Source organism: Tenrec ecaudatus, chromosome X, assembly GCF_050624435.1.
Source record: "Tenrec ecaudatus isolate mTenEca1 chromosome X, mTenEca1.hap1, whole genome shotgun sequence".
Taxonomy (NCBI): domain Eukaryota; kingdom Metazoa; phylum Chordata; class Mammalia; order Afrosoricida; family Tenrecidae; genus Tenrec; species Tenrec ecaudatus.
Genome location: NC_134548.1, coordinates 163,018,237 through 163,032,935, shown reverse-complemented (window position 1 = coordinate 163,032,935; position 14,699 = coordinate 163,018,237). Strand labels below are relative to the sequence as shown.

General features: G+C 42.6%; 1 protein-coding gene across 8 annotated transcripts in view; it reads right to left on the bottom strand.

Moving 5' to 3' along the window:
- The window catches only part of AFF2 (ALF transcription elongation factor 2), a 599,454-nt gene that overhangs the window by 395,235 nt on the left and 189,520 nt on the right, over window positions 1-14,699 (bottom strand). The window lies entirely within an intron of this gene.

Genomic DNA, 14,699 nt, shown 5'->3' with positions numbered 1-14,699 from the left:
CAGCACAGCAATGGAAGCACTGCATCCATTTCCTGCTGGAAGTGTAGACCCTGCTGATCCTCACCACACCGTTCACAGTAGAGGTGGGATTTTCCCACTGTGTCCCCTCCCTGGAGATTTCAAACGTTTCTCAAAAAGAGCTAAGGCCAAAAGTTTATGAATGACTATGATTTCATCATACTACTCCCTAGGGTCTAGGGTAGTGGTTCTTAACCTTTCGAATGCCACAACCCTTTCATACAGTTTCTCATGTGGTGGTGACCCTCCAGCCATAAGATTATTTTCGTTGCTACTTCATAATTGTAATTTGCTGCTGTTATGAATCGGGCGACCCCTGAGAAAGGGTTGTTTAACCTCCAAAAGGGTCTTGACCCACAGGTTGAGAACCAGTGGTCTAGGGCAGACAGTACTACTTCTCTAGAGCCATCCTAGACCCACCCAGTCTACATGTCACTCTTCCTACTACATAATACTGCAGCAATTAGCAACTCTCTGCATCCCTGATATTTGACCTTGCTTTGGCTTTGTGTATATATCTTAGTTACCTTGCTAGATGTAAACTTCTTCGAGGCAAGGTACAGATTCATCCATCTTTATCTCCCTCAAAGGTCTAGCATAGTACACATGTGATAGGTATTTGAGAAAGTTCAAACTAGCTTGAGTTAGGGACTAAATCCAAACCATGCCGACTCCTATTCTTTGGTCTTTGGCCAGGTCATTCCTTTCACCTAAAAGGCTCACTTATCTCCAAATCCCTGTCCATGTTGGTTGGCCTATCTCAGAGCCCTCATCTTCGACAAAGGCCGGTATCTACCACAATCTTGTTTGTACCTTGTTGCCAGACTACTTTACACATACCGTACATACATACTCATGTATAAGCCGAGTTTTTAAAAAATAAAGTGCCTCGGCTGATATTCGGGTCGGCTTATACTCGAGTATATACAGCATTTCCTTGCGAATATAGGTGGGAGGAAAATAAGGCTGTATACTTCTGGAAGGATTTACAATCTCAAAAACCCATCGGAACAGTCCTACTCTGTTCTATGGGGTTATAATGACACAGAATTGATTCCATGTCAGTGGCAAGGACAGGAAAAGCTGCCTGACATTTTTAACTGATGAGTCACCACATACCAGAAACAAGGGAGCTGCCAGCCAGCCTGACCACCAAGGACCCTGTCAAATAAGGACATGGTTGGGTCCTAGTCAACTAGGACACAAACACCTTAAAAACAGCAACAACAACAACAAAACCCCAGTCTTTAGCTCAACCGTCCCTGTCAGACCGATGAGAAAGGCCTGTCAGCCCTGGGCCGGATCTCACTACCTCTGCCCTTTTTCAATAGTGTAGTTCCCCTGGGGGCCTGTCCCCAGTGTATCCTGACTTAACTGTTCAATAAATCTGCTGTGCTGCCTCCTCCTGCCTGTTGGTTCAGTTTCTATGCCACTGTTCCTTTCAAGAAGTGGGTGGCGTCAGATCCTCCTGGAAAAGGAGTCTTCGTCCCCTAACATCAGTGAGTGTGAGGTTTGGGAACTGTATCATTCTTTTAGATTGATTTATGGCCCCCAATAGGTAATGTGAAAGTCTTAATCCTTGTTCCAGTTTTGGAATAAAGGTGCTCTTTCTTTACATTAATGAGGTCATCCCAGAGTAAGGTGGGCTCTAAACCTCATCACTGCTGGGAAATGTGTTTTAAATAGAGACTAGACACAGAGACTCAAATGAGAGGAAGACAGACTTATGGGCGAACTTGGCCATAAGCAAATGCATGCCAGAGAGAGGTTCTCGGAAGGAAGCGACATGGCTGATTTAGACTTTGGGCCTCCAGAACTGGGAGAACATACAGGTCGGTTCTGCTCCTTTAAGTCGCCCACCTGTGGCATCCTTTGTTACTACAACACTAGGTCAAGACAGAGTTCCCAGGAACACAAATGATTAAAATGGCCCTATGCTAGCTGAAAGACTGGAGGTTTGATTGAACACAGAGGCTCCTCAGAGATCTGCTTCTGAAAGGTTGTAGCAGGGAACCTCAAACTTTTAAAACAGGGGCCCAGTTCACTGTCCGTCAGACATGTTGGGGGGGGCCAAACTATACTTTTTAAAAAATAATCAACAAATTCCTATGCACGCTGCAAATATCTTAGTTTGAAATAAATAAACAAACAGAAAAAAGACCCAGTAGGCTGGACAAATGACCTCAGTAGGCCACATGTGGCCCGCGGACTGTAGTTTGAGGACACCTGGCTAGCCTTCAAAACACTGTGGCAGTTCTGCTCTGCAAACACTGGGTCACCATGAGGTCTAATCGACTTGATGGGAACAACAGGTCACTAAGACAATCACTTAATTGTGTCAGTTCTGCTGTGGACTCCAGTTCTTCACAGAAGTCATTCAGTTATTCAGCACTTTTTTTTTTTAAACCACCTACTTAGTGCCAGGTTCTATGACTGGAATTGGCAAAAATCTAGTCATCTTTTTTCCTCAATCCCCTCAAAAAAAATGAAAAGTACATCTTGCATGTGGATGTGCTGAATATAAAAGAAATGAAGGAATGCCTCTCAGCCTTATCTTGAGATTGCTCAGGGCCTGATATTTTTATCCCTGACTTTTTTTCAGAAACATGGATTTTCTTTGGAACTAGGATGCTTATGCAGAATTACAGGTTCATGAATCTTATAAAACAGTCTCCTCGATTTCTACATGTCAGGAAACAACCACCTGAATATTTATGCTTGAAATGAAAACTCACATAAACGACACTGAGAATTTAACAATAGTAAAGGAATTACTTACTGATGTGGTGAGTGGCGAGTGGAAGCATAAAGGCAACTGATCTATAACCCTTGGATTTTGTATACTTAGAAAAAGAAAGACATGCTGGTGGAAAAGTATTTTAAGGAGAATCAGAGTGAGAAAAAGTGGCACAGCCTTTGTAGACCTAAATATATTTCGATTGGCAAATTAAATTGGTGGCAGAACTTCCACTTGGCATCACTAATGCTTAGCCAGCCAGGGCATTCCTCTGGGAAGAGATTCTATCCGAGGCCTTCAGCTCTCTGAGATTCCACATAGATGAATAATTGAAAAGGCAATTGAAAATAAATATTGTGAGTTTTCCTAAACAACGTTCACAAGACATTTTTATCTCATTTTAATTTTAAAGGTAATTCTATCCCCTACTGCCAAGAAAGTTAACACTAATTATTGGAATAAATAATGCTGAATAAATAAATGAGAGTGCAAAGACAAAAATAAATAATAGTTTATCCAGAACAGGAAACACAGACTGTGATTTCTAGCTCTGAGTGTTATATTGTCTTGAGTTATGAAGAAGGAATTGTTAAATATCTATTAGTACATTTTTTTCTTATCCCTGTACCACTTTGACTTTACTAGCAGATTACCATGTTAGAAACCGAGCAGTAATCTCTGCTCAGCAGTCATCAAGTATTGTTTTCACTTGTAGTATTAGACATTGTCATATAGTCTAGAAAGAAACATATTGAGGTCTACCTATATAAATCACATACTGAATTATGTCACAGTTAAAAGTCGCACATTAAATTTGACCTTCAGTGAGCTATTGCAAACCCAATATGCATTTCAGTGTTCCAAAGCATGGACCTTTCTCAAATATGCCTTCTGAGTAAATCTAGTTGAGAGCTGACTCACCCAGGACTGAAGACGAGGTAGAGTGTCATTGTAAAATAATAATAATTATAGAGTTTTGGAAAGCATCGAAAAATCTTTCCATCTCTCCCAATTCTAAATGCTAATTTCAGGAAGATTCAATAGCCTACTAGAGCTATGGATGCCTTTGTTTTCTTCCCAGAAGTTGAAATGAGTATGATGAGGTGGGGGAAATGTCCTTTCCTTCCAAAGTCAAAAGATGCCTATTTAGATGCCTATTTTTTTAAATGTGGCTATTATGTTTGCTACGGTGTGCCAAAGAAGGAACTTTCATCTGCATCTGTGAGTCATGGAAAGTGGCCAGGTTCCACATTCCACTTTATTATTTTTTATGAAAGTGTTCTCAGCTGAAGGTGTGACCTGTGGCCTTTGAGGACTTTTCCCTTTCCCGAGTGAAGACTGTGCAGCCTAATAGCAAGTTAATGTGTCCCTATTAAGCCAGCTGGACTGGGTGTCTCTGCAGATCCCTTCCAGCACCGAAAGTATCTATAAATTGTACTACTATCATTGCAATAGTCTTACTGCCACCCTCCCCTACTGCAGAGAAAATAACAAGTCTGTTCGTGTGGCATTCTGCATTTTAAGCTATGCCCACCAATAGAAGATAACCTGATCATGACATACATGACAAAACCCATTGCTAGTGAGTCAAGCCCAACTCATAGCTACCACCAGAGGACAGTGGAACCCCCATGGTGGTTTCCTAGGCTTGAGAGCTTTATGGAAACAGCCTGCCTCATCTTTCTCCTGGGGAGGGGCTAGTAGGTTCCAACTGTTGACCTGCTGGTTAGTAGTCAAGTGTTTCACAATTGTGCCGCCAGAGCTCTTCCAAGATGATATTCAAACTGAAAAACCAAACACACTGCCATCTACCCGCTAGGGACTCTCTAGGATAGGGTAGAACTGCTCTTTAAGTTTCCAAGATTGCAACTCTTTACAGGAGTAGACAATCCCATCTTTCTCCCAAGGAAAGGCAGGTGGTTTTGAACTGCTGACCTCGTGGTTAGCAGTCCAATGAGTCACCACTACACTATTAGGGATCAAAAAATCGAAAAAACTCTAATGTCCTTCAACAGCTAAATGGATAAATTAAGTGAAGAACATACATTCAATGGAATGTTATTCTGCCACAAAGAGCGGTTGAATTTTGTTACGTGGATAAACCTTAAAAACATTATATGAAGTGAAGTAACTTACAAAAGACCAAATATTGTGTGATACTATTCCAAGAAAAATTCCAGATTAGATAAAGAGGATCTGACCAAAAGTTTAACATAGAATTATCTATCATATGACCCAGCAATTCCGCTGCGTAGGTATAAACCTCTAAAAGATGTCATGAGGCCTTGTATGACTTCCTATGAGTTCACAGGGAAGAAATGGAGTCAAACATCAAATCAGTCCCTGACCAGATATGCCTCCACCCTCCAAATGTCCTTACCTTCTGTCTCAGGAGCCCCTTTTTTTTCAAACAATCGCCACAGCATAGTGGAAATGTGGGTCTTTTAAGAAGAAAGGATGGGGGCATAGCTAGTGAAGCTTTGGATTGGGAGGTTGATGTTGGTTGTCGCTTCCTGTGATAGCTGCTGCAGCCTCTGGGGAAAAGCAGCCTCTGAAGCTCCCTGCTGCTTAAGACCACTGAAGAGCGCCTGAGGGCATCAGGCTGCTGACACCAATAGGTGGCCTGGGCCTACTACCTCCCTCTGCAAGAGACCCAGGGAAACATACATATGAATGGAGAAGAGAACTTGACCAAATGTCCTAGGACTATATGTTTAGGGTTAGGGTTATATGTTGATTTGAATCCATGACAGAAAGATGAGGCAGATAAAGCTATCTGCTTCCATAAAGATTTGCCATTTCAGAAACACTAAGGACAATTCTACTCTATTCTCTGAGGACAGAAGAGGGTCACTATGTGTCAAAACAGACGTGATGGCAGAGGGTTTTTCTGAATGTCCCACAGATAGGGATAGAAGGTTTCTTCTCCCGAGTGTCATAGCAGACCTAAATGGACGCTAGAAAAAGGTTACTGAGTATGCTGTTTACAGAGAGCTTGTCAGTCCACCTTCAGTTATATCTCATTAGACATGATAAAATGGCCCAGAAGACACAGGCTAGTTGGGTTTAAGCTTGTGTAACCTTTGTGTAGAGCCCTGCCAAAGACCTTTGCATTTGAAAAGATACGCAGATAAGCAGACTCATCCAGAACCAGAGGGAGAGCAGGATGTTTACATTTGGATGCATCCAAGTCTGAAACACTTGTGCCAATCAGAGAAAACCTCACTCTAAGACTGGCTATTAAAGGGACCCAGCAAGAGACAGCCTCTCTGCTCTCTATAGTGACCACCTGGGTCCTCTGGAAGAGCAGCCGTGTAGGAGGGGCAGCGATGAAGAGAAGTGTTGTATTTGCGCATGTGGCATAGGCTATAAACTGAAGTGATGCACAAAAGCTTGGGTTGAAAAAGAAGAGCTTGCTGGTGTAAACTTTAGGAAATTGGGTGGACACTCGAGTCTATGAGCATCGACCGGGCCAATGGGGGCTGGAGATGAGAGAAAAAAGGGGCCAAATGGTCTTAAGTCAGGAGGTATGTGAACTCCCAAGCTTACGGCCGGGCCTCATTTCACCTAGCTTGTGTGAGTAGGGCAGAGTTGAAAGCAATCTACCAAATGAAGAAATAGGTTGGCATTACAGGGGGAAAAAGTCAACTGCCATCAAGTCCATTCTGATTCATAACAGTCCTAGAGGGTAGAACAGAATTGCACCATACAGTTTCTGAAAATGAATCTTTAGAGGAGCAGAAAGCCTTTATCTTCCTCCTGTGGAGTAGGTACTGAATTCAAAGTGCTGGCCTTGAGTTAGCAGCACAACGTTCAACTCAGGACCCCATCAGAAGCACAGAGCTGTTAAACCAGAGAAATGGTAGCAGCAGAGGTAGCAGCCCCAAGAGCACAAAAGAGAACAGTGGAATGGGAAGCAGAAGCAAATAAAGCAAGAAAGATGAGTGCCTTCTGCCTGGAGGCTCACTTGTGGAGTGGGTTGCCTCCAGAAACTATAATCAGAGGAGCTAAGTTTGTTTGTTTTTTGTTCTAGGGCAGCGGTCAGCATATTTTTGAACCAATTCTGTCCCTCACAATTTAACAATTATTCCAGAGTCATAAATATACTTTTATAAACAAATGAAATCACCATTATCTGCATAATATCACCCCCCCCCCAATTTTACCTCAGAGCCACATGTACATACCAAACGATCGACATATGGCTTGCAAGCTGATCTAGGTAGTTAGAGCCAATGAGGTTTATGGCAGAGTGGAGTTCCCTTTTGGCAGTGATAAAATAACCCGGAAATACTGAACAAGCAGTGCAGAGGCAAGGGGACCTCGTGGCTGAGAAGCCAAGACCCGAGAGAGATGTTCCTGTGGGTATGGCTGGGAAGAGGCGGTCTTGGCCTAAGAAATGTGTCTTGAACATTTTTTGATCCTGAATTCTAAACTGTTAACTTCCCCGATACACCCCATTATCATAAATCATGTGCTGTGTGGCCACAGCAACAGAATATGTAACCCAGCAGAGAAATAGAGAGTGTTGTGGAACACAGGGCTGGTGTCAGATTTTGTCATGGAGGTGGGAGGGTTGGGAGCATGTTTGACTTCTGCCTCATAGGAATTGACCTTGGCCTGATCTTTAGTTTGATTCTCTTGTCTTGTGAAGCCAGAGTACATCAAATGCCACCCCCCACATCATTCTTATAAGATCCTAAAGACTTGAAAGCAGGGGCTTGAAACAGATGTGTGGACACCAACATTGACTACCATACTTTTGACAATACACCGAAGATAGGAAGAACTCAAGTGTCCATCAACGGATGATGAACAGCATGTAATATGCCCATGCAATGGAATGTTTTTCACTCATAAAGAGAACTGAAGTCCTGATGTGTGCTGCGACATGGATGAGCCTCAAAAACATTAGGCTGAGTGAAACAATTCAGCCATACACAAAGTATAGTGTATGATCCTACTTATATGAACTAGCTGTACTAGGCACATGCCTAGAACAGTTCAGTAATGGTTACCAGGAGCTACAGAGGGGGTAACAGGAGGTTACTGCAAAAGGTGTATTGAGTTTCTGCTAAGAGCGATGGAAACCACTGGGAAATGCATAGTGGGGATGATTACATAACATAAGCTCCCAATCCAAACCCTCTGCTGTTAATTTGATTCCAACACATAGCAACGTGCTGGGACAGAGTAAGACTGCTCCTAAGAGTTTCTGAGACTGGAAATAGTTACAGGAGCACATGTCCTGATCTGTCTCTTGTAGCTCACCTTGTGGGCGTGAACTGCTACCTTGACATTAGCAGCCCAATGCTTAACTCACTGCACACCAGGCCCCTGTGCATAACATGGTGAGAATAATTAATGTCAATTACTTATTTTCACCTGTCAGGGAGATGGCAAACATTCCTCCAACATATTTTACCACTATCATTTTTAAAAAAAGATTATATCACAAGGGATAGAAGACCGTAAGTTGCGGACTGGAGAACGGTCCTGCCTACAGGTGCTCTTACATAGAGCAGCAGGCTAGCTAGAATCGAAAGGACTGACAAGTCAGGAAGGATCCTGGCAAAGGTCGCAGCTATCACACATCAAAAGAAATGCCGTTGGAAATGTGTGCATTGTACTTCAACAAATTGCCAAATATGTAACAATTTAATAGTTAACATCCTCCATAACTCACAGAACATTGAAATTTCTACTTCTATGTTTTATAAGACAGTATTTGGCAAATGTTTCCAAATTTTCTAAAATATTATACAATATTTTTGAAGTAAAAAGTTAATTTTTAGGTGGTAAACCCGAAAGACCACTTTATAGGAAATAAAACTTTCATCGATACTTAAGAAAATATGACATTTTGTACATAACTTTACACATGAAGCATAGTATAAACATACGGTGCCCAGATGTTAACATTGGTAAAGCGGGACACCAGCAGGACACCATTGACAGAACTCATATCCTGGCGAAATAGCCACATGGCAGCCGAAAACCGTATACCCTAGCTTGTCATGCATTCTTTCCAAAAATCGGGACTTTTAAAAAATGCCATGGGACGCGGGAAAAATTGTTAAAAAGCGGGACGTCTGGTCACCTTATATAAACATTAACTACGTACCAGGACATTCAAAGTCTATAATACCATAACAGCATGCTAATTTAAGAGATAAAAGAAAAAACTTACCTACTGTACAAAGATTTCAGGGTCATGGTAAAGAATCTTGGGTAACACTGTCACCATCTGCTGGTCCCTGTAGCTAGAAACCTGAATGATCCCAAGTTCTTCTCTGTTGCCTTCTGTTCATGGCCCATCTAATGATCAATGAGTTCTACTGAATGAACCTTAAAACTGTATCTTATAAATAGCCCTTGTTCAAAATGCTATTATGTCTTTTGCACAGTTTTCTCAGTGATCTTTCTGCTCCAATATCACCAGCCTATAATGCCTGCCAATTTACCATTTCTCTGCCAATCTCTCTTCCAACATGGCTCTTCTAAAGAATCCCCTGCTATGTCTCTTCTAGCCACTACTTTCCATCACCTAAGGATGATACCAAGAGTGGCATCTTCCTAACGACCCCCACACAGCTGGGATATCAAACATCCCAAGACTCGTCAATCCCATTTATAACTCGACATGGGCTTCCATTTCTGGAGAAGCCCATGCTCCCACTTCTTTACTTCGAACACATCCAATCACGCTCCAAGGGCCAACGCAAAAGTTACCTCCTTGAAGAAGCTTTCCCAAACGCCTCCCAGATTCTCTCTTTGCTCCCACAGAACACTGAACACCTTTCTGTTGTAGTTCATTGTAATTTTTCTATCTTTTGTTGTTGTTGCCCATACATTCCACCGTAAGCTACTAGATAGCAGACAATAGAGTTTCATCATCTTAGTGTTCTGTTTTCTAGCATCGCAACTATAAGTGACTGGCATAGCCTAATGAGTGCTCAATGAAATAACCACTTAGGTGAAATGAAGATGAAATTATAGATAGGCATTGCTGGGCGAATGAACCTTTAGGTGCAATGAAGATAAAATTATAGGTAGGCATTGCTGGCTACTCTCGTCTAAGAGATCTTTCCAATAAAACGTACCATGAAGTTTCAGATTTGGGATAATCACCTATCATAGTACCAGCTTCAATGTGCACAACTCAAAATTTCCCACTAGTAATTATTATTTTACATTTGTCCTTGGGCTAAAAGGTGTCTTCTAGTTTTCAACAAGATCACATGCTTCACAATAGGTGGATTTTGGTTTCGGCTGACTGGGCTAGGCCCTTTGTGTCCTGTCCATTGTGCCTAGGAAGAGAGTTAGAACTGCCCATCTTACCAAGGACCTGAAGACCACACTTCTTTGCGTTAGTAGAATAGGCCTGCCGAGGGACACGTTCATCACTACACAGGAAAGTATAAGGAATAAGACTCCTCTCGGGATCTACACCTCTAGCAAGTACCTGAGGAGGGCGTTTCTAGATGTCTTACCAAAAAAACAGCCCCTTCTCACCCTCTCCCCAATTAGCTTGCATCATGATTTAGACAAGTGTTTCCCAAGCGGGTGATACTGCCTGCTGGGAGGCAGTGAGTGCTGGAATGACGCAGGGGAGCTTCAAAAGCAGATACCTATACTTTATTCTGGATTATGGGCTATAGTACAGATGTTTTCTATTGCCAGGGGGAAGCTGAGAAGTGTTTTTTTTTTCTTCTGAAAAGAGGGTGGTAAGCCAAATAAATTTGGGAACCTATGATACAGATGAAGAGGAGAATCTAACAGGCTGAGCAAGGTCAAAGAATGGATTTGCTCCTAAACAAAAACCATCTCCTTAAGATCAACTCCTGGAATCATCATATACATGGTATTCTCTGAAAATGGTAACCCCTGATACAGTCTAGATCAGTGGTTCTCAACTTGGTGGTCATGACTCATTTGGGGATCGAATGACCCTTTCACAGGGGTCACCAGATTCATAGCAGTAGCAAAATTACAGTTATGCAGTAGCAATGAAAATAATTTTATGATTGGGGGTCACAACATGAGGAACTGAAGTAAAGGATTGTGGCATTAGGAAGGTTGAGAATCGCTGCTCTAGATGGTGGTTCCTTCTCAAAAGACCAGCCTTTTAAATGAAATTGCATCACAATTATAATGTTTTTCTATAACGTTCCTTTGAAGCAGTTAACTAGCATGGCATCTTTATATCACAGGAAGCATGGCTCTTGAAACCCCTCCAACATCCAATGCTTTATACTGTGCACTTCACCTGACTAAGATCCAGCCTCCTTTTGGCTACAAGACGGTGCATGTTCATTCCTTGGAGCCTTAGCTCCTTCTCTCCTCCTTAAGTCAAAATGAAGTAGATATTTCCTCCCACTCGTCCCCTCAGAACCTCAGTGTTGCCCTGGAAGTGGGCAAAAACTTCATGAAGCACCAAGGAAGTCATCAATCACTCACCTTCTCCGCCCAGAAGTCCAGTGGATTTCTTAAAGCAACTAAAGAGGCTCATGCCCATCTGGACCACACATGGATATACTTACATGTACACACACCCATGTATATCATGTATGGAAATCGTATAAGGTCTGCCCCACACCTTCAGCCCTTTCACCTTATTTAACTAAACTCTCAGGTTAGGCCAGAGGCCTTGCTGTTCCTGGAATCTTAGACATTCCTACTTGCCTATACTCGGATCAAACAAACAAACACAGCCATCCTCTCAGATCTGGTAGGGATTCTGGTGCCCAGTTTGGATGTGGCCGGGCTCCTTCTTCTCCCTAGAGTAGAACCACAGGTTGGCTTCATTTTAGGAATTCGCCCTAAAACCGGCTCCTTGCCTCTTTTGCTTCTGAGCTGAACCTGGGCCTACAATGGTTGTTTTCCCCCCCCTCCACTCCAATTTAAGAAATCAGAGGACAAATGAACTTCACTCCACGAGTTGCTTAGGATAAAGATCTTTCTGAACAGGGAATGTGATTTATTGTAACTCCACTGCGATTGACACGTTTTCCGACGCATTACCACCCTATTAGGACAGAACAGAGCTGCTTCAATGGGTTTCTGAGATTGTAAATATTCTCCGGAGTAGAAAGACTCCTCTTTCTCCAGCGGAGCTGATGGTTTGGAACTGTTGATCTTATAGTTAGTAGGCCAATGTGTAACAGTCCAATTCCAATACAAAGCATTACATCCACTCTACTCCATCGACTAGCTCATCTCGACAACAGACATCCTGCCTGCCTCTGGAGTTCTGCTCTCCACAAAAGCTGCAGGGCTGACCTTATGCTCTGGTACTCAAAGTCAGCTCGGTTTTTGCTGTCTGAAGTTTAGTCTAGTTGTCTGCCAACTCCAGCCTACTGCCTGACTTTGTACAATTTGCAAGCAAAAATCGGGGCGCGCATTTCAAAATCTTTGGCAGACATCAAAAGAATAGTACTTCATGACACCTGAAAATATGTGAACTACAAGGTTCTATATCCACAAATATAGTTTTATTGGCATGAAGCCACCCCTGCTCATTTACAAATTGTCTACAGGGATTCCACGCTCTAAGGGCAGAGTTGAGGATTTGCAACAGAGCCCACATGGCCAGTAAAGAAGAGCACACTGGCTGCATAGAAAACACACACCTCTGCCCCAGTCCAGGATCAAATTCCAATTTTCTGTACTATTTAATTAGAAGGAGTATTGATGCATACTATACTAAAAGATTCTTTGAATTCAGTTTTACACAACCATATTTAATGTTTGCTCAAAGCAATCACCCTGAGCATTGTCACAGTCATGTTGAAGCCCTTCAAAATAATTTAGCTCAAACGACTGCTGACGAAACCAGAAGTCAGTTGTAAGGTGGGGAAATTGATCTCCTAAGGGACCACTGTGGGCTTTCATAATGAGATGCAACCTGGTCTCCCTCCATGCCCTGGCAGGGAAGCGTGAAGTATGACAACTCCTGTTGGGGATTGAATTGGGTTCCAACCAAAGTCATGTCTACCAAGAACCTCTCAGCTCATGACCTTCTTTTGGAAATAAGGGCTTTGTAGGTGTAATTGATTTGAGATGAGGTCCTACTGGATTGAGGAAGATTTTAATCCATTGCCTGGGGCCCTTATACAAAGGCCAAGAGAAGACCCAGAGCAGACAGGGGAGGTGCTTGTGTGAAGAGGAAGGCTGGTATTGTAAGGGTGCAGCTGCAATCCAAGGCTTGCCGGGTTACCCTGGAAACAAAAGGAGAAGCCTGAAAATGATCCTTCCCTGGGGCTTTCACAGGATCACCATCCTGGAAGCCTCTTCAGTTCAGATTTCTGGCTGCCGGAACTCTGAGAGAGTAAATACTGTCTTGTGTCTTCAGCCACTCAGTGTTTGATACTTCCTGAGGGAAGACCTGATCGAGACAAACAAACCTTGAACCCCCGGGGTCTTAGCAACTTTTCAAAAATCTTCTACAAATTCATTCAGCAGCCAAGTTTTGCTGAAGACAAGATGACTCACTCATTTCGCACCTATGACTACAAAGCCTATAACAACAAAGCCGCTCGCTCCTCCTCTTCTTGCTCATCAATGGCGCTTACCCACTTGTTTCTGAGGGTGACGTCATCTACCCAAACTCATGCTCGTCCTATCGCAATTTCTTCCATGTCCCCTTTTTCTTGAGGTCTTTGCTTCCCATCTCAGGCTTCTCCTGAGGGTTTTCCTTCTCCCCAGGCTTCTCCTTTCCGGTTGTAATTGGGCCGTCCGAGCCCTCCACCAGAGCCATGCCACCAAAGACAAAAACGCAGCAATGCCATGAACCTTGAAGACAAGGTCTGCTCACAAGTTGTGGCACATGTTACTCATTTCGGAATATTGCAAAAGCACGACTTCTCACCAGATTTGTAAATGAAAAACACATGACTGTAACCTGTAAGACCACAAGAAAAATTGCGCATTTGGTATGTTTGGCCCCAGACTTTTGAAATATGAACCCAGCCAGGGAATTCCAACTTAAGTTAGATTCCGCTCATTATTCTCTTGTCCCTTAGGTGCCAGCTGAGAAGTGACTTTGAAAATTAACCCATACATATAACAGTATCACACCATGTTCAGAGGGCCATCGGGAGACTGGCACTGAGGACCTGGGTTTTAGTTCCAACACAGCCACTTCCTGGCTGTGGGACTTGGAGGAAGGGGAAGCCTTGCCACTGGAAGATGAAGCTTCTGCATCTATAAAAAGGAAATGATGGAAAGCCCCAGACCATATAAGGGACCCAAAAGAAAAACAGAAGATATTGTGGATGAAAGCACTTTGTAAAAAGTATTTTTTTTAAGTATTTTAAAGTCTCTCTGGTAATCTTTGTGCATGGCATAAAAGATGGATCATTAAAAAGTTTGGCTTCACATAAATTACGTAAAAAATAATAACCAAACCACTTTACAACACCCAAAAGAGATTTAGAAGTCCTCTCTAAGGCCCCTTGCATTTACCATTTGAGTTGATTCGAGGTGGTTAGATACTTGTCAATTTTTCTTACTCTTAATGCATACTGAGAGCCATCCTCTTTCTTTCTCTCTTCTGATGACTGACTCGGAAGACACTAAGCCGATTGACACATCAGTGATAACAGGGTGATTGGGAATGCACACAGATTAAAAAAAGAAACCGATCCCTTTACTGCCCACTGACTCTGTCACAAGATTTTCCAAAAGGAATGGGAAAATACTAGTCCTCCCTCTTTTTCTATTTTTTTGGGTGGCGACAAACAGATTAGGAAGCTGTTTCCTGAATCCCCTGCTTGGAACTTGCTAGTGAAATGCAGCATATAGCTGTCATATTTTGAAAAGAAGGAGAAGTTTAAATATACTAATACCCCAGGCTGAACTGGTATTCGATTTTAGAGAGATCTTATTCTAGGGTGCATCTTTACCTAGGCTTCACAATTCCTAAACTGTGTGCGAGTCAGTG